The sequence below is a fragment of the Pleurodeles waltl genome, chromosome 3_1 (genome assembly GCF_031143425.1).
Source record: "Pleurodeles waltl isolate 20211129_DDA chromosome 3_1, aPleWal1.hap1.20221129, whole genome shotgun sequence".
Lineage (NCBI taxonomy): Eukaryota > Metazoa > Chordata > Amphibia > Caudata > Salamandridae > Pleurodeles > Pleurodeles waltl.
Genome location: NC_090440.1, coordinates 590981671 through 591006296, shown reverse-complemented (window position 1 = coordinate 591006296; position 24626 = coordinate 590981671).

Sequence of the window (24626 nt, the reverse complement as noted above, 5' to 3'; positions counted from 1 at the left end):
CTGTTAGGGTGTCCTCTGTAAGGGACAGGCCTCCTTCTGTTCATTCTCATCATACTTCTGTGTCTAAAAATGTCCCTCCCACCAACCCTGATGACAGAATGTTAGAGAGGGAACTCAATAAGTTGAGGGTGGAACAAACCAGACTGAAGCTTAAAAAGCAACAGCTGGATTTGGATAGACAGTCTTTAGAACTAGAGAAGGAAAGACAGAAGTTGGGTTTTGAAACCCATGGTGGCAGCAGCAGTATTCCCCATAGTCATCCTGCAAAAGAGCATGATTCCAGGAATCTGCATAAGATAGTTCCCCCTTATAAGGAGGGGGATGACATTAACAAGTGGTTTGCTGCACTTGAGAGGGCCTGTGTTGTACAGGATGTCCCTCAAAGGCAGTGGGCTGCTATCCTATGGCTATCATTTAGTGGAAAAGGTAGGGATAGGCTCCTTACTGTGAAAGAAAGTGATGCCAATAATTTTACAGTTCTTAAGAATGCACTCCTGGATGGTTATGGCTTAACCACTGAACAGTACAGGACAAAGTTCAGAGAGACCAAAAAGGAGTCTTCACAAGACTGGGTTGATTTCATTGACCATTCAGTGAAGGCCTTGGAGGGGTGGTTACATGGCAGTAAGGTTACTGATTATGACAGCCAGTATAACTTGATCCTGAGAGAGCATATTCTTAATAACTGTGTGTCTGATTTGTTGCACCAGTACTTGGTGGACTCTGATCTGACCTCTCCCCAAGAATTGGGAAAGAAGGCAGACAAATGGATCAGAACAAGGGTGAACAGAATAGTTCATACAGGGGGTGACAAAGATGGCAACAAAAAGAAGGATGGTAAGTCTTCTGACAAGGGTGGGGACAAATCTAAAAATGAGTCTTCATCAGGCCCACAAAAACACTCTGTTGGGGGTGGTGGGCCCAAATCCTCTTTTAATCAAAACAAAGAAAAGAAACCATGGTGCTATTTATGTAAAGTAAAAGGCCATTGGACAACAGATCCCAGTTGTCCAAAGAAAAGCACCAAGCCTCCTACCACTACAACCCCTACTGCTACACCTAGTGTCCCTACTAATAGCAGTGGTGGTGGGAGCAAACCTACTAATAGCCAATCCAAGGGAGTAGCTGGGCTCACTATTGGTAACTTAGTTGGGGTTGGTCTGGTTAGGGAGACCACAGAGGCTATATTAGTCTCTGAGGGGGCTATTGATTTTGCCACCTTGGTTGCTTGTCCCCTTAATATGGATAAGTACAAGCAGCTACCCCTAATAAATGGTGTTGAGGTTCAGGCCTATAGGGACACTGGTGCCAGTGTGACTATGGTCATAGAGAAACTGGTCCACCCTGAACAACACCTACTTGGTCACCAGTACCAAGTAACCAATGCTCACAACAATACACTTAGCCACCCCATGGCTGTTGTATGATCAGAAGGCTGTTTTGGTTCAGTACAAACCAGGGCAGAAAGTGTGGGTCTTGGAGCCTGTGGGCCCAAGAGCACTCCAAGATAAATGGAGTGGTCCCCACACAATTGTTGAGAAAAAGGGTGAAGTCACCTATTTAGTTGACTTAGGCACTGCCAGGAGTCGCCTTAGGGTGCTCCATGTCAACCGCCTGAAACCCTACTATGACAGGGCTGATCTCACCCTGCTCATGGCAACTGATGAGGGACAGGAAGAAGACAGTGATCCTCTACCTGATCTCTTCTCTTCCACAGAACAAGATGCTCTTGTGGAAGGTGTAGTTTTGGCTGATTGTCTTACTGCTGAGCAGAAAGACCATTGCATAAATCTCCTGGGTCAGTTTTCTGAACTCTTCTCTACTGTGCCAGGTACCACTTCTTGGTGTGAGCACACTATAGATACTGGAGACAGTTTACCTGTCAAAAGTAAGATCTATAGGCAGCCTGACCATGTCAGGGACTGCATAAAGCAAGAGGTGCAGAAAATGTTAGAACTGGGAGTGGTTGAGCACTCTGAAAGTCCATGGGCTTCTCCTGTGGTACTTGTACCAAAACCCCATTCCAAAGATGGAAAGAAGGTAATGCGGTTTTGTGTAGACTACAGAGGTCTCAACCAGGTAACCAAAACTGATGCTCACCCTATACCCAGGGCAGATGAGCTCATAGATACACTGGCATCTGCCAAGTATCTAAGCACTTTTGATTTGACTGCAGGGTATTGGCAGATCAAATTGTCAGAAGATGCTAAAACTGCATTTTCAACCATTGGAGGCCATTACCAATTTACAGTAATGCCTTTTGGATTGAAAAATGCACCTGCCACTTTTCAGAGGTTGGTGAACACAGTCCTGCAAGGGCTGGAGGCTTTCAGTGCAGCATATTTGGACGATATAGCTGTCTTTAGCTCCAGCTGGGATGATCACCTGGTCCACCTATGGAAAGTTTTGGAGGCCCTGCAAAAGGCAGGCCTCACTATCAAGGCTTCAAAGTGCCAGATAGGGCAGGGTAAGGTGGTTTATCTGAGACAACTTGTTGGTGGGGAACACATTGCACCACTACAGGGGAAAATCCAAACAATTATTGATTGGGTTCCCCCTACCACTCAGACTCAGGTGAGAGCCTTCCTAGGCCTCACTGGGTATTACAGGAGGTTCATTAAGAACTATGGCTCCATTGCAGCCCCTCTTAATGACCTCACATCCAAGAAAATGCCTAAAAAGGTATTATGGACAGCAAACTGTCAGAAAGCTTTTGAGGAGCTAAAGCAGGCCATGTGCTCTACACCTGTCCTGAAAAGCCCTTGTTACTCTAAAAAATTCTATGTCCAAACTGATGCATCTGAATTAGGAGTAGGGGCAGTCCTATCACAACTTAATTCTGAGGGCCAGGATCAACCTGTTGCTTTTATTAGTAGGAGGTTGACCCCTAGAGAAAAGCGTTGGTCTGCCATAGAGAGGGAGGCCTTTGCTGTGGTCTGGGCTCTGAAGAAGTTGAGGCCATACCTGTTTGGCACTCACTTCATTGTTCAGACAGACCACAAACCTCTACTTTGGCTAAAACAAATGAAAGGTGAAAATCCAAAATTGTTGAGGTGGTCCATATCCCTACAGGGAATGGACTATACAGTGGAACATAGACCTGGGAGTAGCCACTCCAATGCAGATGGACTCTCCAGATATTTCCACTTAGACAATGAAGACTCATCAGGTCATGGCTAGTCTTATTGTCCTTCGTTTGGGGGGGGGGGTTGTGTAGGAAAGTACCATCTTGCCTGGCATGTTACCCCCATTTTTCACTGTATATATGTTGTTTTAGTTGTATGTGTCACTGGGACCCTGTCACCCAGGGCCCCAGTGCTCATAAGTGTGCCTGAATGTGTTACCTGTGTAGTGACTAACTGTCTCACTGAGGCTCTGCTAATCAGAACCTCAGTGGTTATGCTCTCTCATTTCTTTCCAAATTGTCACTAACAGGCGAGTGACCAATTTCCCCAATTTACATTGGCTTACTGGAACACCCTTATAATTCCCTAGTATATGGTACTAAGGTACCCAGGGTATTGGGGTTCCAGGAGATCCCTATGGGCTGCAGCATTTCTTTTGCCACCCATAGGGAGCTCTGACAATTCTTACACAGGCCTGCCATTGCAGCCTGAGTGAAATAACGTCCACGTTATTTCAAAGCCATTTTACACTGCACTTAAGTAACTTATAAGTCACCTATATGTCTAACCTTTACCTGGTAAACGTTGGGTGCTAAGTTACTGCTGTGTGGGCACCCTGGCACTAGCCAAGGTGCCCCCACATTGTTCAGGGCAAATTCCCTGGACTTTGTGAGTGTGGGGACACCATTACACGCGTGCACTATACATATGTCACTACATATGTATAGAGTCACAATGGTAACTCTGAACATGGCCATGTAACATGTCTAAGATCATGGAATTGTCACCCCAATGCCCTTATGGCATTGGGGAGAAAATTCCATGATCCCCCTAGTCTCTAGCACAGACCCGGGTACTGCCAAACTACCTTTCCTGGGGTTTCACTGCAGCTGCTGCCAACCCCTCAGACAGGTTTCTGCCCTCCTGGGGTCCAGCCAGGCTTGGCCCAGGAAGGCAGAACAGAGGACTTCCTCAGAGAGAGGGTGTTACACCCTCTCCCTTTGGAAAAAGATGTCAGGGCTGGGGAGGAGTAGCCTCCCCCAGCCTCTGGAAATGCTTTGATGGGCACAGATGGTGCCCATCTCTGCATAAGCCAGTCCACACCGGTTCAGGGATCCCCCAGCCCTGCTCTGATGTGAAACTGGACAAAGGAAAGGGGAGTGACCACTCCCCTGACCTGCACCTCCCCTGGGAGGTGACCAGAGCTCCTCCAGTGTGCTCCAGACCTCTGCCATCTTGGAAACAGAGGTGCTGCTGGCACAATGGACTGCTCTGAGTGGCCAGGGCCAGCAGGTGACGTCAGAGACTACTTCTGATAGGCTCTTACCTGTGTTGATAGCCTATCCACCTTCCTAAGTAGCCAAACCTCCTTTTCTGGCTATTTAGGGTCTCTGCTTTGGGGAATTCTTTAGATAATGAATGCAAGAGCTCATCAAAGTTCCTCTGCATCTCTCTCTTCACCTTCTGCCAAGGAATCGACCGCTGACTGCTCTGGATGCCTGCAAAACCGCAACAAAGTAGCAAAGACGACTACTGCAACCTTGTATCGCTGATCCAGCAGCATTCTCGACTGCTTTCCTGGTGGTGCATGCTGTGGGGGTAGTCTGTCTCCTCTCTGCACTAGAAGCTCAGAAGAAATCTCCCGTGGGTTGACAGAATCTTCCCCCTGCAACCGCAGGCACCAGAAGACTGCATCACTGGTCCTCTGGGTCCCCTCTCAGCACGACGAGCGTGGTCTCTGGTGTAGGAGGCTGGACTGGCTTGTAGTGAGTACCAAGGGGTACTTGCACCTTGCACCAGGCCCAGCAATCCCTTATTAGTGTATAGGGTGTCTAGCAGCATAGGCTGATAGATAATGGTAGCTTAGCAGAGCAGCTTAGGCTGAACTAGGAGACGAGTGAAGCTCCTACAGTACCACTTAGTGTCACATGCACAATATCATAAGAAAACACAATACACAGTTATACTAAAAATAAAGGTACTTTATTTTTATGACAATATGCCAAAGTATCTCAGAGTGTACCCTCAGTGAGAGGATAGGAAATATACACAAGATATATATACACAATACCCAAAATATGCAGTATAGTCTTAGAAAACAGTGCAAACAATGTATAGTTACAATAGGATGCAATGGGGACACATAGGGATAGGGGCAACACAAACCATATACTCCAAAAGTGGAATGCGAACCACAAATGGACCCCAAACCTATGTGACCTTGTAAAGGGTCGCTGGGACTATTAGAAAATAGTGAGGGTTAGAAAAATAGCCCATCCCAAGACCCTGAAAAGTGAGTGCAAAGTGCACTGAAGTTCCCCAAAGGACAAAGAAGTCGTGATAGGGGAATACTGCAGGAAAGACACAAACCAGCAATGCAACAACGATGGATTTCCAGTCGAGGGTACCTGTGGAACAAGGGGACCAAGTCCAAAAGTCACAAGCAAGTCGGAGATGGGCAGATGCCCAGGAAATGCCAGCTGTTGGTGCAAAGAAGCTGCTACTGGACTGTAGAAGCTTAGGTTTCTGCAGGAACAACAAGGGCTAGAGACCTCCCCTTTGGAGGACGGATCTCTCACGCCATGGAGAGTCGTGCAGAAGTGTTTTCCCGCCGAAAGACCGCCAACAAGCCTTGCTAGCTGCAAATCGTACGTTAAGGGTTTTTGGACGCTGCTGTGGCCCAGGAGGGACCAGGATGTCGGAAATTGCGTCAGGAGACAGAGGGGACGTCGAGCAAGACAAGGAGCCCTCTCAGCAGCAGGTAGCACCCACAGAAGTGCCAGAAACAGGCACTACGAGGATGTGTGAAACGGTGCTCACCCGAAGTCGCACAAAGGAGTCCCACATCGCCGGAGAAAAACTTATGAGGTCGTGCAATGCAGGTTAGAGTGCCATGGACCCAGGCTGGACTGTGCACAAAGGATTTCCGCCGGAAGTGCACGGAGGCCGGAGTAGCTGCAAAAGTCGCGGTTCCCAGCAATGCAGTCTGACGTGGGGAGGCAAGGACTTACCTCCACCAAACTTGGACTGAAGAGTCACTGGACTGTGGGAGTCACTTGGACAGAGTTGCTGGATTCAAGGGACCTCGCTCGTCGTGCTGAGAGGAGACCCAGGGGACCGGTGATGCAGTTCTTTGGTGCCTGCGGTTGCAGGGGGACGATTCCGTCGACCCACGGGAGATTTCTTTGGAGCTTCTAGTGCAGAGAGGACGCAGACTACCCCCACAGCATGCACCACCAGGAAAACAGTCGAGAAGGCGGCAGGATCAGCGTTACAGAGTTGCAGTAGTCGTCTTTGCTACTATGTTGCAGTTTTGCATGCTTCCAGCGCGGTCAGCAGTCGATTCCTTGGCAGAAGGTGAAGAGAGAGATGCAGAGGAACTCGGCTGAGCTCTTGCATTCGTTATCTAAAGTTTCCCCAGAGACAGAGACCCTAAATAGCCAGAAAAGAGGGTTTGGCTACCTAGGAGAGAGGATAGGCTAGCAACACCTGAAGGAGCCTATCAGAAGGAGTCTCTGACGTCACCTGGTGGCACTGGAAACTCAGAGCAGTCCAATGTGCCAGCAGCACCTCTTTCCAAGATGGCAGAGGTCTGGAGCACACTGGAGGAGCTCTGGACACCTCCCAGGGGAGGTGCAGGTCAGGGGAGTGGTCACTCCCCTTTCCTTTGTCCAGTTTCGCGCCAGAGCAGGGCTAAGGGGTCCCTGAACCAGTGTAGACTGGCTTATGCAGAAATGGGCACCAAAAGTGCCCATGAAAGCATTTCCAGAGGCTGGGGGAGGCTACTCCTCCCTTGCCTTCACACCATTTTCCAAAGGGAGAGGGTGTAACACCCTCTCTCAGAGGAAGTTCTTTGTTCTGCCATCCTGGGCCAGGCCTGGCTGGACCCCAGGAGGGCAGAAGCCTGTCTGAGGGGTTGGCAGCAGCTGCAGTGAAACCCCAGGAAAGGCAGTTTGGCAGTACCAGGGTCTGTGCTACAGACCACTGGGATCATGGGATTGTGCCAACTATGCCAGGATGGCATAGAGGGGGCAATTCCATGATCATAGACATGTTACATGGCCATATTCGGAGTTACCATTGTGAAGCTACATATAGGTAGTGACCTATATGTAGTGAACGCGTGTAATGGTGTCCCCGCACTCACAAAGTCCGGGGAATTGGCCCTGAACAATGTGGGGGCACTTTGGCTAGTGCCAGGGTGCCCTCACACTAAGTAACTTTGCACCTAACCTTTACCAGGTAAAGGTTAGACATATAGGTGACTTATAAGTTACTTAAGTGCAGTGTAAAATGGCTGTGAAATAACGTGGATGTTATTTCACTCAGGCTGCAGTGGCAGGCCTGTGTAAGAATTGTCAGAGCTCCCTATGGGTGGCAAAAGAAATGCTGCAGCCCATAGGGATCTCCTGGAACCCCAATACCCTGGGTACCTCAGTACCATATACTAGGGAATTATAAGGGTGTTCCAGTAAGCCAAAGTAAATTGGTAAAATTGGTCACTAGCCTGTTAGTGACAATTTGAAAGAAATGAGAGAGCATAACCACTGAGGTTCTGATTAGCAGAGCCTCAGTGAGACAGTTAGTCACTACACAGGTAACACATTCAGGCACACTTATGAGCACTGGGGCCCTGGATGACAGGGTCCCAGTGACACATACAACTAAAACAACATATATACAGTGAAAAATGGGGGTAACATGCCAGGCAAGAGGGTACTTTCCTACACCTGGAACTCAGCAACTCTGTCAAAGTGACTCCCACAGTCCAGTGACTCTTCAGTCCAAGTTTGGTGGAGGTAAGTCCTTGCCTCCCCACGCTAGACTGCATTGCTGGGTACCGCGTGATTTGCAGCTGCTCCGGCTCCTGTGCACTCTTCCAGGATTTCCTTTGTGCACAGCCAAGCCTGGGTCCCCAACACTCTAACCTGCAGCGCACGACCTCCTGAGTTGTCCTCCGGCGTTGTGGGACATTCTTTTGTGACTTCGGGTGAGCTCCGGTTCACTTTTCTTCGAAGTGCCTGTTCCGGCACATCTGCGGGTGCTGTCTGCTTCTGAGTGGGCTCTTTGTCTTGCTGGACGCCCCCTCTGTCTCCTCATGCAATTGGCGACATCCTGGTCCCTCCTGGGCTACAACAGCATCCAAAAACCCTAACCGCGACCCTTGCAGCTAGCAAGGCTTGTTTGCGGCCTTTCTGCACGGAAGCACCTCTGCAAGCTTCTTCACGACGTGGGACATCCATCCTCCAAAGGGGAAGTTCCTAGTCCTCTTCGTTCTTGCAGAATCCACAGCTACTACCATCTGGTGGCAGCTTCTTTGCACCCACAGCTGACATTTCCTGGGCATCTGCCCACTCCTGACTTGAGTGGGACTCTTGGACTTGGTCCCCTTGTTCCACAGGTACTCTCGTCTGGAAATCCATTGTTGTTGCATTGCTGGTGTTGGTTTTCCTTGCAGAATTCCCCTATCACGACTTCTGTGCTCTTCGGGGAACTTAGGTGCACTTTGCACTCACTTTTCAGGGTCTTGGGGTGGGTTATTTTTCTAACCCTCACTGTTTTCTTACAGTCCCAGCGACCCTCTACAAGCTCACATAGGTTTGGGGTCCATTCGTAGTTTGCATTCCACTTCTAGAGTATATGGTTTGTGTTGCCCCTATACCTATGTGCTCTAATTGCAATCTATTGTGACTGTACATTGCTTGCACTGTTTTCTATTGCTATTACTGCATAATTTTGGTATTGTGTACATATATCTTGTGTATATTTGCTATCCTCATACTGAGGGTACTCAATGAGATACTTTGGCATACTGTAATAAAAATAAAGTACCTTTATTTTTAGTATATCTGTGTATTGTGTTTTTGTAGGAAAGTACCATCTTGTCTGGCATGTTACCCCCATTTTTCACTGTATATATGTTGTTTTAGTTGTATGTGTCACTGGGACCCTGCCAGCCAGGGCCCCAGTGCTCATAAGTGTGCCCTGAATGTGTTACCTGTGTTAGGACTAACTGTCTCACTGAGGCTCTGCTATCCAGAACCTCAGTGGTTATGCTCTCTCATTTCTTTCAAATTGTCACTAACAGGCTAGTGACCAATTTTACCAATTTACATTGGCTTACTGGAACACCCTTATAATTCCCTAGTATATGGTACTGAGGTACCCAGGGTATTGGGGTTCCAAGAGATCCCTATGGGCTGCAGCATTTCTTTTGCCACCCATAGGGAGCTCTGACAATTCTTACACAGGCCTGCCACTGCTGCCTGAGTGAAATAACATCCATGTTATTTCACAGCCATTTACCACTGCACTTAAGTAACTTATAAGTCACCTATATGTCTAACCTTTACCTGGTAAAGGTTAGGTGCAAAGTTACTTAGTGTGTGGGCACCCTGGCACTAGCCAAGGTGCCCCCACATTGTTCAGGGCAAATTTCCCAGACTTTGTGAGTGCGGGGACACCATTACACACGTGCACTACACATAGGTCACTACCTATATGTAGCTTCACAATGGTAACTCCAAATATGGCCATGTAACATGTCTATGACCATGGAATTGCCCCCTCTATGCCATCCTGGCATAGTTGGCACAATCCCATGATCTCACGGGTCTGTAGCTCAGACCCTGGTACTGCCAAACTGCCTTTCCCGGGGTTTCACTGCAGCTACTGCTGCTGCCAACCCCTCAGACAGGTTTCTGCCCTCCTGGGGTCCAGCCAGGCTTGGCCCAGGATGGCAGAACAAAGGACTTCCTCAGAGAGAGGGTGTTACACCCTCTCCCTTTGGAAAATGGTGTGAAGGCAGGGGAGGAGCAGCCTCCCCCAGCCTCTGGAAATGCTTTCATGGGCACAGATGGTGCCCATTTCTGCATAAGCCAGTCTACATCGGTTCAGGGACCCCTTAGCCCTGCTCTGGCACGAAACTGGACAAAGGAAAGGGGAGTCCCCAGACGCAATTGGCGATATCCTGGTCCCTCCTGGACCACAGCAGCATCCAAAAACGCTAACCACAAGACTTGCAGCTAGCAAGGCTTGTTGGCGGTCTTTCTTCAGGAAAACACTTCTGCACGACTCTCCACAGCGTGTGGGATCCATCCTCCAAAGGGGAAGTCTCTAGCCCTTGTCGTTCCTGCAGAATCCTCAGCTTCTACTGTCCAGTAGCAGCTTCTTTGCACCCCCCGCATGGCATTTCCTGGGCATCTGCCCATCTCCGCCTTGCTTGTGACTTTTGGACTTGGTCCCCTTGTTCCATAGGTACCCTCGACTGGAAATCCATCGTTGTTGCATTGCTGGGTTGTGTCTTTCCTGCAGAATTCCCCTATCACGACTTCTATGTCCTTTGGGGAACTTTAGTGCACTTTGCACTCACTTTTCAGGGTCTTGGGGTGGGCTATTTTTCTAACCCTAACTGTTTTCTTACAGTCCCAGCGACCTTCTACAAGGTCACATAGGTTTGGGGTCCATTCGTGGTTCGCATTCCACTTTTGGAGTATATGGTTTGTGTTGCCCCTATCCCTATGTGTCCCCATTGCATCCTATTGTAACTATACATTTTTTGCACTGTTTTCTAATACTATTACTGCATATTTTGGTATTGTGTACATATATCTTGTGTATATTTATTATCCTCATACTGAGGGTACTCACTGAGATACTTTTGGCGTATTGTCCTAAAAATAAAGTACCTTTATTATTAGTATATCTGCGTAATGTGTTTTCTTATGATATTGTGCATATGACACTTGTGGTACTGTAGGAGCTTCACTCGTCTCCTAGTTCAGCCTAAGCTGCTCTGCTAAGCTACCATTATCTATCAGCCTAAGCTGCTAGACACCCTATACACTAATAAGGGATACCTGGGCCTGGTGCAAGGTGTAAGTACCCCTTGGTACTCACTACAAGCTAGTCCAGCCTCCTACATTGATTGTGCAGCGGTGGGATAAGTCCTTTGCAACTACTTACCACTTTTGTCATTCATAAGAGAAAAATATACAAAACAAGTTCAGTGTATGTACACCTAACCAAAAAGTTTTGCATTTCTTTTCTCACCTCTTTTCTAAAGTGCTGAAAAGTACCTCTAAACTTTCTAAAAGTTCTTTACTTTACTTTCTTTCAAAAGTTCTAAAAAACTTTTTCTCACTTTTTCTATCACTTAGACACTTTCTAAAAATGTCTGGCACAGGCCAAACTGTTGATCTGTCCAAACTTGCTAATGATCACCTTAGCTGGAAAGGAGCAAGGAGTCTCTACATAGAAAGAGGTTTAAGTGTAGGGAAGAATCCCCCCCAGAGAACTATTGGTTAACATGCTTATAGAACAAGATAAGGCCAAGGGTGCCCCATCTGTTGAAAAAGTAGCTAATGGTTCACAATCTGATCCAGGGACTCCCCTAGAAAAAGATTCAGGAAAGAAACTTCCTAGCCTGCCCATTACTAGACAGCCTAGCATAGTTGGTACTGATGTAGAGTCACACCATACTGATAGTGTTGTCTCAAATCATAGCAAGAGTATTCATTCTCACCACAGTAGAAGTGATATTTCTGTTAACCAAGCTGTTAGGATGCCTTCAGTAAGGGATGGGTCTCCTTCTGTCCATTTTCACCATACTTCTGTTTCCAGGAATGTCCCTCCCACCCACCCTGATGACAGATTGTTAGAAAGGGAGCTCAATAGATTGAGAGTGGAACAAACCAGACTGAAGCTCAAGAAGCAACAGCTGGATTTGGATAGACAGTCCTTAGAAGTAGAGAAGGAGAGACAGAAATTGGGTTTAGCAACCCATGGTGGCAGCAGCAGTATTCCCAATAGTCATCCTGCAAAAGAGCATGATTCTAGGAATCTGCACAAGATAGTTCCCCCTTATAAGGAGGGGGATGACATTAACAAGTGGTTTGCTGCACTTGAGAGGGCCTGTGTTGTACAGGATGTCCCTCAAAGGCAGTGGGCTGCTATCCTATGGCTATCATTTAGTGGAAAAGGTAGGGATAGGCTCCTTACTGTGAAAGAAAGTGAAGCCAATGATTTCAAAATTCTTAAGAATGCACTCCTGTATGGTTATGGCTTAACCACTGAACAGTACAGGATGAAGTTCAGAGAGACCAAAAAGGAGGCTTCACAAGACTGGGTTGATTTCATTGACCATTCAGTGAAGGCCTTGGAGGGGTGGTTACATGGCAGTAAAGTTACTGATTATGACAGCCTGTATAACTTGATCCTGAGAGAGCATATTCTTAATAATTGTGTGTCTGACTTGTTGCACCAATACTTGGTGGACTCTGATCTGACCTCTCCCCAAGAATTGGGAAAGAAGGCAGACAAATGGGTCAGAACAAGGGTGAACAGGGGGTGACAAAGATGGCAAGAAGAAGGATGGTAAGTCTTCTGACAAGGGTGGGGACAAATCTAAAAATGAGTCTTCATCAGGCCCACAAAAACACTCTGGTGGGTGTGGTGGGCCCAAATCCTCTTCAAATCAAAACAAAGAAAAGAAACCATGGTGCTATTTATGTAAAATAAAAGGCCATTGGACAACAGATCCCAGTTGTCCAAAGAAAAGCACCAAGCCTCCTACCACTACAACCCCTACTGCTACACCTAGTGTCCCTACTAATAGCAGTGGTGGTGGGAGCAATCCTACTAATAGCCAACCTAAGGGAGTAGCTGGGCTCACTTTTGGTAATTTAGTTGGGGTTGGTCTGATTAGGGAGACGATAGAGGCTGTGTTAGTCTCTGAGGGGGCTATTGATTTAGCCACCTTGGTTGCTTGTCCCCTTAACATGGATAAGTACAAGCAACTACCCCTAATAAATGGTGTTGAGGTTCAGGCCTACAGGGACACAGGTGCCAGTGTTACAATGGTAATAGAGAAACTGGTCCACCCTGAACAACACCTACTTGGTCACCAGTACCAAGTAACCGATGCTCATAACAACACCCTTAGCCACCCCATGGCTGTTGTGAATCTCAACTGGGAGGGGGGATTACTGGCCCAAAGAAAGTTGTGGTTGCCTCAGATTTACCTGTAGACTGTCTATTAGGGAATGATTTAGAGACATCAGCTTGGGCAGAAGTGGAGTTGGAGGCTCATGCAGCAATGCTGGGCATTCCAGGGCATATTTTTGCTTTGACCAGGGCTCAGGCCAAACAGCAAAAAGGACAGGGTGACTTGGATCCTGGAAGAATGGACCAAGTGCTCCCTAAAGCTAGGGCTAGTAGAAGTGAAGCACTACCTACTATCCCTCCCTCTACAGTGGATTCTACTTCTGAGGAAGAAGAATTTCCACCCTGTGCAGAACCTACACCAGAGGAGATGGAAGCAGACACTGCTGAGCTTTTGGGTGAAGGGGGACCTGCCAGGGAGGAGCTGAGTGTGGCACAGCAGACCTGTCCCACATTAGAGGGTCTAAGACAGCAAGCTGTCAAACAAGCAAATGGGGATGTCAGTGACTCTCACAGAGTTTACTGGGAGGACAACCTCTTGTACACTGAAGCAAGGGATCTAAAACCTGGAGCTGCCAGGAGATTGGTGATTCCTCAGGAGTACAGAAAGTTCCTCCTAACTCTTGCTCACGACATTCCCTTAGCTGGACATTTGGGGCAAATGAAAACATGGGACAGGCTTGTTCCCTTGTTTCATTGGCCTAGAATGTCAGAGGACACAAAATAATTTTTTAAGTCCTGTGAAACCTGTCAAGCCAGTGGCAAGACAGGTGGCACCCCAAAGGCACCCTTATTCCACTGCCTGTGGTTGGGGTTCCCTTTGAAAGGGTAGGGGTTGACATAGTTGGCCCCCTTGACCCTCCTACTGCTTCAGGCAATAGGTTTATCTTGGTGGTAGTGGACCATTGTAGGAGGCTGGACTGGCTTGTAGTGAGTACCAAGGGGTACTTACACCTTGCACCAGGCCCAGGTATCCCTTATTAGTGTATAGGGTGTCTAGCAGCTTAGGCTGATAGATAATGGTAGCTTAGCAGAGCAGCTTAGGCTGAACTAGGAGACGAGTGAAGCTCCTACAGTACCACAAGTGTCATATGCACAATAGCATAAGAAAACACAATACACAGATATACTAAAAATAAAGGTACTTTATTTTTATGACAATATGCCAAAAGTAAATCAGTGAGTACCCTCAGTATGAGGATAGCAAATATACACAAGATATATGTACACAATACCAAAATATGCAGTAATAGTATTAGAAAACAGTGCAAACAATGTATAATTGCAATAGGATGCAATGGGGACACATAGGGATAGGGACAACACAAACCATATACTCCAAAAGTGGAATGCGAACCATGAATGGACCCCAAACCTATGTGACCTTGTAGAGGGCCACTGGGACTGTAAGAAAACAGTTAGGGTTAGAAAAATAGCCCACCCCAAGACCCTGAAAAGTGAGTGCAAAGTGCACTAAAGTTCCCCAAAGGACATAGAAGTCGTGATAGGGGAATTCTGCAGGAAAGACACAAACCAGCAATGCAACAACGATGGATTTCCAGTCGAGGGTACCTGTGGAACAAGGGGACCAAGTCCAAAAGTCACAAGCAAGTCGGAGATGGGCAGATGCCCAGGAAATGCCAGCTGTGGATGCAAAGAAGCTACTACTGGACAGTAGAAGCTGAAGGTTCTGCAGGAACGACAAGGGCTAGAGACTTTCCCTTTGGAGGACGGATCCCTCACGCTGTGGAGAGTCGTGCAGAAGTGTTTTCCCGCCAAAGACCACCAACAAGCCTTGCTAGCTGCAAGTCGTGCGGTAAGGGTTTTTGGATGCTGCTGTGGCCCAGGAGGGACCAGGATGTCGCCAATTGCGTCAGGGGACAGAGGGGGCATCGAGCAAGACAAGGAGCCCTCTCAGCAGCAGGCAGCACCCGCAGAAGTGCCAGTAACAGGCACTACGAGGATGCGTGAAACGGTGCTCACCCGAAGTCGCACAAAGGAGTCCCACGTCGCCGGAGAACAACTTAGGAGGTCGTGCAATGCAGGTTAGAGTGCCGTGGACCCAGGCTGGACTGTGCACAAAGGATTTCCGCCGGAAGTGCAAGGAGGCCGGAGTAGCTGCAAATGTCACGGATCCTAGCAATGCAGTCTGCCGTGGGGAGGCAAGGACTTACCTCCACCAAACTTGGACTGAAGAGTCACTGGACTGTGGGAGTCACTTGGACAGAGTTGCTGGATTCAAGGGACCTCGCTCGTCGTGCTGAGAGGAGACCCAGGGTACCGGTGATGCAGTTCTTTGGTGCCTGCGGTAGCAGGGGGACGATTCCGTCGACCCACGGGAGATTTCTTCGGAGCCTCTAGTGCAGAGAGGAGGCAGACTACCCCCACAGCATGCACCACCAGGAAAACAGTCGAGATGGCGGCAGGATCAGCGTTACAGAGTTGCAGTAGTCGTCTTTGCTACTTTGTTGCAGTTTTGCAGGCTTCCAGCGCGGTCAGCAGTCGATTCCTTGGCAGAAGGTGAAGAGAGAGATGCAGATGAACTCGGATGAGCTCTTGCATTCGTTATCTAAGGAATCCCCAGAGACAGAGACCCTAAATAGCCAGAAAAGAGGGTTGGCTACCTAGGAGAGAGGATAGGCTAGCAACACCTGAAGGAGCCTATCAGAAGGAGTCTCTGACGTCACCTGGTGGCACTGGCCACTCAGAGCAGTCAAGTGTGCCAGCAGCACCTCTGTTTCCAAGATGGCAGAGGTCTGGAGCACACTGGAGGAGCTCTGGACACCTCCCAGGGGAGGTGCAGGTCAGGGGAGTGGTCACTCCCCTTTCCTTTGTCCAGTTCCGCGCCAGAGCAGGGCTAAGGGGTCCCTGAACCGGTGTAGACTGGCTTATGCAGAAATGGGCACCATGTGTGCCCATGAAAGCATTGCCAGAGGCTGGGGGAGGCTACTCCTCCCCTGCCTTCACACCATTTTCCAAAGGGAGAGGGTGTAACACCCTCTCTCAGAGGAAGTCCTTTGTTCTGCCATCCTGGGCCAAGCCTGGCTGGACCCCAGGAGGGCAGAAACCTGTCTGAGGGGTTGGCAGCAGCTGCAGTGAAACCCCAGGAAAGGCAGTTTGGCAGTACCAGGGTCTGTGCTACAGACCACTGGGATCATGGGATTGTGCCAACTATGCCGGGATGGCATAGAGGGGGCAATTCCATGATCATAGACATGTTACATGGCCATATTCGGAGTTACCATTGTGAAGCTACATATAGGTAGTGACCTATATGTAGTGCACGCTTGTAATGGTGTCCCCGCACTCACAAATTTCGGGGAATTGGCCCTCAACAATGTGGGGGCACCTTGGCTAGTGCCAGAGTGCCCTCACACTAAGTAACTTTGCACCTAACCTGGTTAGGTGAATTTGACAATTCCATGATCCCTCGAGTCTCTAGCACAGACCCGGGTACTGCCAATCTACCTTTCCCGGGATTTCACTGCAGCTGCTGCTGCTGCCAACCCCTCAGACAGGTTTCTGCCCTCTTGGGGTCCAGCCAGGCCTATCCTCCTTCCTAAGTAGCCAAACCCTCTTTTCTGGCTATTTAGGGTCTCTGTTTTGGGGATTTCCTTAGATAACGAATGCAAGAGCTCATCAGAGTTCCTCTGCATCTCTCTCTTCACCTTCTGCCAAGGAATCGACTGCTGACCGCGCTGGAAGCCTGCAAAACTGCAACAAAGTAGCGAAGACGACTACTGCAACTCTGTAACGCTGATCCTGCCGCCTTCTCGACTGTTTTCCTGGTGGTGCATGCTGTGGGGGTAGTCTGCGTCCTCTCTGCACTAGAAGCTCCGAAGAAATCTGCTGTGGGTCGACGGAATCTTCCCCCTGCTACCGCAGGCACCAAAGAACTGCATCACCGGTACCCTGGGTCTCCTCTCAGCACGACGAGCGAGGTCCCTTGAATCCAGCAACTCTGTCCAAGTGACTCCCACAGTCCAGTGACTCTTCAGTCCAAGTTTGGTGGAGGTAAGTCCTTGCCTCCCCACGCCAGACTGCATTGCTGGGAACCGCGACTTTTGCAGCTACTCCGGCCTCTGTGCACTTCCGGCGGAAATCGTTTGTGCACAGCCAAGCCTGGGTCCACGGCACTCTAACCTGCATTGCACGACTTTCTAAGTTGTCCTCCGGCGACGTGGGACTCCTTTGTGCGACTTCGGGTGAGCACCGTTTCACTCCTCTTTGTAGTGCCTGTTCCAGCACTTCTGCAGGTGCTGCCTGCTTCTGAGAGGGCTCCTTGTCTTGCTCGACGACCCCTCTGTCCCCAGACGCAATTGGCGACATCCTGGTCCCTCCTGGGCCACAGCAGCATCCAAAAATGCTAACCGCACGACTTGCAGCTAGCAAGGCTTGTTGGTGGTCTTTCTTCAGGAAAACACTTCTGCACGACTCTCCACGGCGTGGGGGATCCATCCTCCAAAGGGGAAGTTTCTAGCCCTTGTCGTTCCTGCAGAATCCTCAGCTTCTACTGTCCAGTAGCAGCTTCTTTGCACCCACAGCTGGCATTTCCTGGGCATCTGCCCATCTCCGACTTGCTTGTGACTTTTGGACTTGGTCCCCTTGTTCCACAGGTACCCTCAACTGGAAATCCATCGTTGTTGCATTGCTGGTTTGTGTTTTTCCTGCAGAATTCCCCTATCACGACTTCTATGTCCTTTGGGGAACTTTAGTGCACTTTGCACTCACTTTTCAGGGTCTTGGGGTGGGCTATTTTTCTAACCCTCACTGTTTTCTTACAGTCCCAGCGACCCTCTCCAAGGTCACATAGGTTTGGGGTCCATTCGTGGTTCGCATTCCACTTTTGGAGTATATGGTTTGTGTTGCCCCTATCCCTATGTGTCCCCATTGCATCCTATTGTAACTATACATTGTTTGCACTGTTTTCTAATACTATTACTGCATATTTTGGTATTGTGTACATATATCTTGTGTATATTTGCTATCCTCATACTGAGGGTACTCACTGAGATACTTTTGGCATATTGTCATAAAAATAAAGTACCTTTATTTTTAGTACATCTGTGTATTGTGTTTTCTTATGATATTGTGTATATGACACTTGTGGTACTGTAGGAGCTTCACTCGTCTCCTAGTTCAGCCTAAGCTGCTCTGCTAAGCTACCATTATCTATCAGCCTAAGCTGCTAGACACCCTATACACTGATAAGGGATACCTGGGCCTGGTGCAAGGTGTAAGTACCCCTTGGTACTCACTACAAGCCAGTCCAGCCTCATACAACGAGGCCCTCTCCTCCATCATGGGAGCTTACCACCACTCCCAGGAGACGATGGCAACGGTCCTGGACAAGTTGCAGGAGACCCTTCGTCTGCAGGAGGAGCAGTATTTGGGGTTCAGGGAGGAGCTCAGGACCATCGGCTTCGCCCTGGGCACCATCGTAGGGGTGCTGACGGACATTCAAAAGACCTTGAGGGACACCGTGGCACTCCAAGGGGCCCCTGACACTAGCCAGGACGTTGAAATGCCCACCACCTCCGCCGGCGCTAGTGGACAGGACGCCCTGCCACAGGACCACCACACCAGCACCCCACCCCCTGCAAACGGACAACCACCACAAAAGCGGTCCCTGAGATCCAGGAACAGGACAGAGCAAGATGGTAAGACCCCCACCAGGAAATAAGACCACCCTGATTGTCCCCCCACTGTCCCACTTTGTTACCCTGTCCAAATCGGAACTGCCCCAGCTCCACTTCCAATGGCCAGATGTGCAATGTACCTGTGAGACTAATAGACTGGACTCTGCCATGGGCATTGTTCCACCATGACCTCTCCCCATTTCACAACCCCCCTACATTTTTATGCACTTCAATAAACACCCTTCAAACCATAATAATATTGGAGTCAGTCAATGATTGTGAATTATGTATTGTCAATTACAGTGTTAAAAATGATTACCCATTGGAAGGCCAACATACCAATGTCACACATCACAAGCCTTTCAAGGGTGCAAGCTGTTGACAAGTAGGTTACCACATTACTGAAACTGAAATGGAAGGGGACAACTCAGTTACCAAATAGGGAATGAAATGTAGGTACAGGATAGAGGTAGACGTGTGAAATGTAATATTATGTGAAACATGAAATTGTACTCACCTGTGTCTCACTGAAAATATTGCTGTATGACTGACTCCCTGTTGTCGTTTTCATCTTTATCAGCTTCCTCCTCATCACTGTCCACAGGCTCCACAGGCTCACCAGCTGCAACAACTCCGTCATCTGGATCATCCTCCTGCAGAAAAGGCACCTGGCATCGCAAGCCAAGTTATGGAGCAGGCGATGATGATGTCGCACACCTTCTTCGGTGAGTAGAATAGGGACCCACCTGTCATATGGAGGCACCTGAACCTGGCCTTCAGGAGGCCGAAGGTCCGCTCGATCACCCTCCTAGTCCGCCCATGGGCCTCATTGTAGCGTTCCTCTGCCCTGGTCCTGGGATTCCTCACTGGGATCAGTAGCCAGGACAGGTTGGGGTAACCAGAGTCCCCCAATAGCCATACACAGTGCCTCTGGAGTTCACCCATCATATCAGGGATGCTGCTTTTGCGCAGGATTTAGGCGTCATGCACTGAGCCAGGGAACATTGCATTTACCTGCGAGATGTACTGGTCTGCCAAACAGACCATCTGGACATTCATCGAATGATAACTCTTCCTGTTCCTGTACACCTGTTCATTCCTGCGGGGGGGACCAGAGCTACATGGGTCCCATCAATGGCACCTATGATGTTGGGGATATGTCCAAGGGCATAGAAGTCACCTTTCACTGTAGGCAAATCCGCCACCTCAGGAAAAATGATGTATCTCCTTACGTGTTTCAGCAGGGCAGGCAACACTCTGGACAAGACGTTGGAAAACATAGGCTGGGACATCTCTGATGCCATGGCCACAGTTGTCTGAAAAGAGCCACTTGCAAGGAAATGGAGCACTGACAGCACCTTCACGTCAGGGGGGATTCCAGTCGGGTGGCAGATTGGTGACATCAGGTCTGGCTCCAACTGGGTACACAGTTCCTGGATTGTGGCACGGTCAAACCGGTAGGTCACGATGACATGTCGCTCTTCCATTGTCAACAGGTCCACCAGCGGTCGGTACACCGGCGGATTCCGCCATCTTCCAATATGTCCCAGCTGACGGTGCCTAAGAAGGACAACAGCAAAGAAACTGTCAGCATTCCTCCAGGTATGTACCCACAGTCACACACAAGACTACAACAGACAACTCATCCGGGAAAGGTTTTGAGTGTAGGCCTCGGTATGTGTGACGCAGTAGTAATTGAAGCCATGTGGGCCCCTGAAATGGAGGCTGCCTGACATCTAAACTGGGACAATGGAATTGTGGGGTAACTGTGCTGGCGTTGGACACCGTCGCGGTAGGCGGTCGTAGAGCGCGGCGCAATACTGCAATGGTTAACATTGGACCCTGTGGGTCCCAGGAGCCAATGAACAGGTGCGCTGGCAGTGATGATGCGCACCGCCGCGGACGTCACCACCATTTTCTATCTCTTCAATCACTAGATACCTGACCTTCGACAGGAGAGGACCTACACTGCTAGTGCTGCTGTGACCTCGGTCTGGAAGCGACGATGGCTGCTGCGTCTGGGGAAAGGGCCCCTGCCTTCACTGCACACGAGTTGGAGCAACTTGTGGATGGGGTACTCCCCCAGTATACGCTACTCTACGGTCCTCCAGACCAACAGGTTAGTACACAGGGAGCACGTTGTATGGGCTAGGCCTCGGTGGAGAGGGCTGGGTGGATGAGGGAAGGGGGCAGAGTACATAGAACAGTCATGCATGGGGATGAATGGGCCACAGGGATAGAGTTGGGAGGGGGCCAATTACAAAGACGGTGCTGTAGCTAATGACTGTTCCTCTTTCCTTGTGCATGTGATGTAGGTCAGCGCCCACTAGAAGAGGGACATTTGGCGTGCCATCGCCAAGGAAGTCCGCACCCTGGGGGCCCACCAGAGACGGGGCACCCACTGCCGGAAGAGATGGGAGGACATTCGCCGCTGCAGCAAGAAGGCGGCGGAGGCTCAGCTGGGGATGGCCTCCCAACGTGGGAGGGGTGCCCGTCGCACCATGACCCCCCTGATGTCCCGGATCCTGGCGGTGGCCTACCCGGAGTTGGATGGGCGCTTAAGGACATCACAGCAGACACAAGGGGGTGAGTACAACCTCATCCTATGGACTTTGCGTGCAGTGGAGCTGTCTGGGTGGGGGTGGTGGGCTGTGGGTGTCCCTAGGCCAGGACGAGTTAGGTATGCAAGGCCCCTCCGTTATGTAGGCCATGTGGCACTCTACCCCAGCAAAAAAATAATAATAATTGATGTATAGTTGCCCCTTTGCCATCCATGTGGGCAGATTTCCACCATTGCCATGTAGGCCATATCCCAGAAATTGCATGTGCAGAGGGCAGGAGCACGGCGTAATGCAGGGGGCTGCTGCGTTTGTCTTGTCCGCCAACGGTAGAGGTATGCCATGCACTAAAACTCTCTTTCTTCTGTCTCCCCCCTTTTTCTGCTCTCCATGTCCTTCTGTACATCAGCATCAACAGGCGGAGGTACAGTGGCACCGGAGCACGAGGGAGCTGCATCCCACATGGCCATGGAGGGCCACACCACAGACTCTGAATTCACCAGTGGGACAGAGGGCGAGGGGAGCTTCACGTCGGCCACAGGATCACCAAACAGCGACACGGACTCGTCCGCCGATGGGAGCTCCCTGTGGTGGCGGCACCATCTGTGCGCCCCACTTCTACAGGTACAGCTGCCACCTCCCCTACCAGCACCGCCCTCGCAGCAGCCCCTCAGCTTTCGCCCCGTGCCCGCTCACCCTGGAGGGTGGGCATCACCTTCGCCCCAGGCACCTCAGGCCCTGCCCCAGTCACCCCTGCTGCCCTCAGTGAGGAGGCCATTGACCTCCTCAGGTCACTCACTGTTGGGGAGTCTACCATTGTGAATGCCATCCAGGGTGTAGAACGAGAGTTGAAACACGGTAATGCATTCCTGGAAGGCATTCATTCTGGTCAGGCTGTCCTTCAGCGAATCCTGCAATCTCTGGCCTCAGCACTGATGGCAGCCATTGTCCCTGTGTCCAGCCTCCCCCCTCCAACTTCCTCCACCCAGACCCAATCCCCTGTACCCCAGCCCATCCCAAGCACACCTACAGACCAGCATGCACACATGTCAACACACACAGGTAGCTCAAGCAAACATAGGCACCACACACACCACAGACACTCACACAAGCATCAGACCCATACAGATACAGCAACATCCACTGTCTCCACTGTGTCCCCCTCCTCCTCTTCTCCCTCCTCCCTCCCAGTGTCGTCTACACACACACCTGCATGCACCACATCTACAGGCACAAGGACTCGCACCAGGACACCCAGCACCACAAGCCGCTCACCTGCACTCACCACCTCCACTGCCATTTACACGTCCCCTGTGTCCTCTCCCAGTGTGTCTGTGACGCCCCCTCCCAAAGTACACAAACGCCGGCAATCACTCACCCAATATCCATCCACCTCACGACAGCCTACAGTACCTGCACCTGCACCCAAAACAGCTAAAGTGACACCTCCTACAACCACCTCCTCTTCCTCCACTCCCAGAGCCCCTCCAGCTACCCATCGTGTGTCCGTCAGAAACTGTCCCTATGTATAATTGACATTTTTGGCCCCACCCCCCCCTCCTATTCATCAGTCCCGTCGTAGCGCCTCAGCCAAAAAGCCACCAGTACCAGTGGTGCGTGTTCCAGGTTTTTGGAGTGCCCCGTCCACCAGGGCAGGCAGTAGGACCCGGAGCCAAGGCACTGTCAGCCCACCCCCTGTAAAGGCTCAGAAATTGGAGAGTGGACGACGGGACCGTGTCAAGACTCCTGGTGGGACAAAAAGTGAAATGGGATCCAAGGCGATTGGTGAGTCATCTGTAACTACAAAGAAGGTGGGGAAGGTCCCGAGGAAGTCTCCCCAACCTGTTGTGAGTGTCACGGCGGAGAAGTGCGCCATCATTTCCGGCGGTCCAGACACAACCGCCAGCACCGTCGTTACGGGTCCAGAGACCACCGCCAGAGTCATAGCCCAGGAGGGCCCAAGTTTCGTCACTGGTCCAGAGACCACCGCCAGAGTCATAGCCAAGGAGGGCCCAAGTTTCGTCACTGGTCCAGAGACCACTGCCAGAGTCATAGCCCAGGAGGGCTCAAGTATCGTTACTGGTAAGGAGACCACCGCCACCGCAGGAGTCACAGCCCAGAAGGGCTCAAGTATCGTTACTGGTCAGGAGACCACCGCCGGAGTCACAGCCCAGGAGGGCTCAAGTATCGTTACTGGTCAGGAGACCACCGCCACCGCCGGAGTCACAGCCCATGATGGTCCAGAATCCCACAGCCCCGCTGGGCAATGATGGAACGTCATGCCACACACCAACGTCCAGTGTGGACTTCGTCATGCCACACACCAATGTCCATTGTGGAGTTCGTCATGCCACACACCAACGTCCATGGTGAAGACCGCTGAACAGGGACAAGACCGCCATGGCAAAGCACCGCTGAACAGGCCAAAGACTGCCGTGGCAAAGCACCGCTGAACAGGCCAATGACTGCCATGGCAAAGCACCGCTGAACAGGGCAAAGACCGCCATGGTGAAGAACGCTGAACAGGGCAAAGACCGCCATGGCAAAGCACCGCTGAACAGGCCAAAGACTGCCATGGCAAAGCACCGCTGAACAGGGCAAAGACCGCCATGGCAAAGCACCGCTTAACAGGGCAAAGACTGCCATGGTGAAGACCGCTGAACAGGGCAAAGACCGCCATGGCAAAGCACCGCTGAACAGGCCAAAGACTGCCAAGGCAAAGCACCGCTGAACAGGGCAAAGACCGCCATGGTGAAGACCGCTGAACAGGGACAAGACCGTGTGGGTATGAATAGTCCGGTACATCAGGCATCGTTCTCCCATGTGCATCTGGGACAGTGACAGGACATGTACTTTCACGGGGAGACTCATCCAGTCTGGGCACCAGTCCCACCCAGTACCAGTAGAGAACTGCATCTACTTGCGAAGATGTGTGTTTGCACTCCCCAGGATGGCACAGTGGGCAAGTGTAGGAAAGTACCATCTTGCCTGGCATGTTACCCCCATTTTTCACTGTATATATGTTGTTTTAGTTGTATGTGTCACTGGGACCCTGCCAGCCAGGGCCCCAGTGCTCATAAGTGTGCCTGAATGTGTTATCTGTGTAGTGACTAACTGTCTCACTGAGGCTCTGCTAATCAGAACCTCAGTGGTTATGCTCTCTCATTTCTTTCACATTGTCACTAACAGGCTAGTGACCAATTTTACCAATTTACATTGGCTCACTGGAACACCCTTATAATTCCCTAGTATATGGTACTGAGGTACTGTAGGACGCTGGACTGGCTTGTAGTGAGTACCAAGGGGTACTTGCACCTTGCACCAGGCCCAGTTATCCCTTATTAGTGTATAGGGTGTCTAGC